The sequence below is a fragment of the Cyprinus carpio genome, unplaced genomic scaffold (assembly GCF_018340385.1).
Source record: "Cyprinus carpio isolate SPL01 unplaced genomic scaffold, ASM1834038v1 S000006479, whole genome shotgun sequence".
Lineage (NCBI taxonomy): Eukaryota > Metazoa > Chordata > Actinopteri > Cypriniformes > Cyprinidae > Cyprinus > Cyprinus carpio.
Genome location: NW_024879154.1, coordinates 37,644 through 42,446, shown reverse-complemented (window position 1 = coordinate 42,446; position 4,803 = coordinate 37,644). Strand labels below are relative to the sequence as shown.

General features: G+C 45.1%; 1 non-coding gene across 1 annotated transcript; it reads right to left on the bottom strand.

The window, feature by feature from the left end:
• Positions 1-288: 288 nt before the first annotated feature.
• On the bottom strand, positions 289-475 carry LOC122143661. Its single transcript, XR_006159306.1, has one exon. It is a non-coding gene; the product is annotated as a U2 spliceosomal RNA (small nuclear RNA).
• Between the last annotated feature and the right edge of the window lie 4,328 nt (positions 476-4,803).

Here is a 4,803-nt window from a genome sequence, read left to right as displayed (position 1 = left end):
CAAAAGGCCGAGAAGCGATCTCGAAGACTCAAAGATCTGAATTGGGTGTCTCAGACAAAGGAGACAAAGTGTCTCATCTGTTTTAGATGACTCCCTTCAACCAAACACACCTGATTTGATGCATGAAAGTTAGTGAAAGACTCCAAGACCTCAGGTGGGTGCATCAGAGGAGAATTTTCAATAAAACAGCAACCAGGGCATCTGCAAGGGCAGACCTCAGTGGGAGCCAGGACAAGGCCCTCATTCCTTGCTCTGTTATTCGTCACAATAAGCGGCAATCCCTGAAAAGGGAAGCACACCATTCCTGAAGACATTGCAATACCAGGCCGATTCGTGGAGTGGACCGAGCAAGCCCCGGCTCCAGCTCCAGCTCCAGCTCCGTGATCCAAAAATCAATGTAATATGTAGTCCCCGGATAGGGGAAGTATCAAATGTTAAACTGATAAGAACAGATATTTATTAACACCAAAACCATTCTTTACAACAAATTCACAGTACAAAGATACAAAGATAAATCCTCTTTCGGCATTCCATCATACTATTCAAAAGTCAAATGTACATCAAGTTTTAAAATCAAACACCTACATTATACAGAAGCAAAGTCCAAAAAAACAGTCATTCCCTCTACCCCACCCGAACCTTCTGCAGCCCTCTCCATACCCTTCTAGTCACCTCATCCCCAAAACACGTTCTGAACGCTTTAACCTCTGCCGACATTTTCCCCAGCAGTTTGGAATCTTTCAGGTTCCAAACGAGGAATCTGTTTTCTCAAACACATTGTTCTCCATTCCCACAGAACATGCTTCCCCTCTGAGATCGTACACCATATGACTCTCCTTCATTGTGCTTCGAAAACATCTAAACCCAGCCCGTACAACACTAAGTCCCTTGTAATAATTGGCCCCCTCCACCTCTCCCACCACAACATGACAGACCTCCAGAGCTCTGCAGCTCCCGGACACAACCACAAGGCATGCTCTATTGTCTCCTCTTTGCCGCAACCTGTCGGGCACATTGGAGACCTGCCAGAGCCATGTCTATACAACCTCTCTCTCACTGGTAACCGACCATGGCAGCTAACCAGTTGAGATCTTTGCAAAAGTCTGTTAAATTTGATTGCTGCACATTATCCAACTCACTTCATATGGCGATACCAGTTTTTTCTACACTTCCACTAATTCCTCACTCAGTCTGTGGTACAGTTTTTCTTTGCTCTAAAATCAGGGACTGCTCTAAACACCCAAGGCTTCTGAGCAATAAAGTCTGACACCCTGCGATAATGCTCTGGTCTAACTGCTCTGCACAAATACTATAACCCTCCTCTTGCCTCTACTCTTTCAGCCCACTGACCAAAGAACATGACTGATGACTTACCCACATTAACTCATGCCCCAGACACCTGGCAAAAACTCCTCCAGAATTTTACCAACCACCCCAAAGTGATGCTCTGAAGTCAAAAACACGGTTGTGTCATCTGCATAAGCAGCCACTTTGACACATATGCCTCCACCTCCAGGCAAGTGAACCCCCCTAAGAGAAGGTGATGCCCTCAAATTCCCCAACAAAGGTTCTAAAGACAAAACATAGAGAAGTGAGGACAAAGGACACCCCTGCCGTACTCCCCTTAACTGTTCCACCTTTTCTGTAAAATGTCCATTTATCCCTATTCTACTAAATACCTCTCTGTAAAGCAATCTAACCCACGGCCTGAACACTGGACCAAACCCCATATGCCTCAAGGTTGCCTCCAGATAGGAATGGCTGATCCTGTCAAAGGCCTTCTCCTGAACCAAGCTCAAGATGGCTAAAGGAAGCAGCCTTTGCTCTGCCCAGTTGATTACATCTCTAACTAGAGACAAGTTCATAGACACTGACCTACCCGGCGCGCCACATGTCTGGTCTGACTAGACAACTGCTCCAATGACCTTCTTAAGTCTCTCTGTCAAGACTTTTGCCAACACCTGGTAATCTGTGGTCAGCAAAGTAATGGCCTCTAATTCCCTAACTTCCTTCGCCCCTTTCTTATGCAGGCAATGTTACCAACCCTGTTCTCATTGTCTCTACCAACTCCCCCCTTATAAAGCACTCCTTGTATACTCCCACCTGTTCCCTTCCTACGCACAGCAAAAAAACCACCACAATAAAAGGCAGATGGAAGACCATCACATCCTGGAGCCGTGCCTTTTTTCCAAGGAAGCCACTGCAGAGACCAACCTCTTGCAAGGTCAAGGGCCCTTCCTAGTGCTCTCCTTTCCTCCTCCTCTAACCCCCCTTCCAGATTCTCCAAAAACTTCCCATATGCTGTAACTGAAGGAGTTCTTTCATTGAATAACTCTCTATAAAACCCTTCAGCCACCTTCAGCATCCACTTCCCCGATGTCTGAACCCACCCTTCACCCCTCAACCCCTCTATATAACTTTTCCTTTGCCTACCCCGCACTGTTGCAAAGAAAAAGCTGGTTGGCTTTTCATCATAGAGCCGCTTTTGGACGCTTGAACCTTGCAAAAAAGACTTAGCTTCCTCCCAATAATAATCCTTCACTGCGTCCTGCAGATATCTAGCCCTAGACCATCCCTCAGCAGTCCCCAAGGCACCACCTGCCCATAGAGCCTGCAGCTCCTCTGACCACTTACCAACTTTTTCCTGCTTACTTCTTGTCTTCTTCCTGCCTCAATTACGGCAGAAAACCGCAACCCTCTCCTTGAATCCCTCCCACCGTTCCCTTTGTGACTGAAACAAACCTCACAGATTTTTCCAACCGGCTACCAAATTAAAGAGCGCTATACAAAATGCACTGCACTGGCTCCCTATCAAACATCGTATAGATTTTAAAATCTTGCTTATTACTTATAAAGCCCTGAATGGTTTAGCACCTCAGTATTTGAACGAGCTCTTGTTACATTATAGTCCTCCACGTCCGCTGCGTTCTCAAAACTCTGGCAATTTGATAATACCTAATAGAATATCTAAGTCAACTGCGGGCGGCAGATCCTTCTCCTATTTAGCGCCCAAACTCTGGAATAACCTACCTAACATTGTTCAGGAGGCAGACACACTCTTGCAGTTTAAATCTAGATTAAAGACCCATCTCTTTAACCTGGCTTTACACATAACATACTAATACACTTCTAATATCCAAATCCGTTAAAGGATTTTTAGGCTGCATTAATTAGGTAAACCGGAACCGGGAAACACTTCCCATAACACCCGATGTACTTGTTACATCGTTAGAAGAATGGCATCTACGCTCATATTAGTCTGTTTCTCTCTTATTCCGAGGTCACCGTAGCTACCAGATCCAGTCTGTATCCAAGTCAGAGGGCCAGTGCAGTCACCCGGATCCAGTATATATCCAGCCCAGATGGTGGATTAGCACCTAGAAAGCACTCAGACCTCTACAGCCCTGAAAGACAGCGGAGACCAGGACAACTAGAGCCCCAGATACAGATCCCCTGTAAAGACTTTGTCTCAAACGACCACCGGGACAAGACCATAGGACTTTGCTGCAGCCTGGAATTGAACTGCTGGTTTCGTCTGGTCAGAGGAGAACTGGCCCCCCGACTGAGCCTGGTTTCTCCCAAGGTTTTTTCTCCATTCTGTCACCGATGGAGTTTTGGTTCCTTGCCCCTGTCGCCTCTGGCTTGCTTATTTGGGAACACTTCATTTACAGCGATATCGTTGACTTGATTGCAAATTATTGCACAGATACTATTTAAACTGAACTGAGCTGCATGATGACATCACTGAATTCAGTGATGAACTGCCTTTAACTGTCCTTTTGCATTATTGACACACTGTTTTCCTAATTAATGTTGTTCAGTTGTTTTGGCACAATCTTTTTTGTTTAAAGCGCTATATAAATAAAGGTGACTTGACTTGACAAAATACCTTGTCCTTCAGAAAAGAAGTATTGAACCTCCACACCCCTCTACCCGGTCTCTCACCTCCCACTTCCACCCATACCTCCACCAGACAGTGGTCTGAACAGCACATAGGAACCTGAGTATAATTAACCACCTTCACATGTGACGGCAAAAAAAAAGATAGTCCAAACGCGCTGCCTCCTGCCTACAGTTTTGCCAAGTGAAAGTGGGCACCCTCCCTCCCGCCCCCCGAAAGGAATCACAGAGCAAGAACCCTGTCACTAATTGAGCTAACGCACTACCAGAAGCATTGTCCAAAGACACATTAAAATCCCCTCCCAGCACTAGCAGTCTATTTGTGTATAAAACTGCATTCAAACGTTCCAAAAACCCCTCCCTATCACCCAATTTACTCTGAGCATAAACATTTACAAAGCGAAAACCTATCCTCCTCCACCTCACATCCACAAACCACTAGTCTCCCTGGGATAATAACAATAGCAGACTCAATAACAAAGTCCCATGAATAAAATAAGCATTAACATTCATTTTTACCATTCCCCACCCCGCAGAAAAAACAGAGACATAATTTTTATCCTTCAAATGGCATTCTTGTAAAAATCAAACATCAAAAGGCGACATATTTAAAGAAAGATAAATTGAAGCCCTCCTCTGTAACATTTTAAGTCCCCTTGCATTTAATGTTCCCACACTTAAACAACCCATAAAAAATTAGCAAAAGGAAGAAACTTGATTCACCCTTCCAAACTTCACATACTCCCCTTACCCAAGCTCTTCTTCCCTCTACCTTTCCCAACTGATACTGCAATCCATTCCTCCCCTTCCGCCCCTCCCCCTTCCTCTTCATCCCCTTTGCCCCCTTCCCCCATACTCTTACTCAAAATAGTTTTAACCTTTCTCAAGACACCTTTGTTTTCC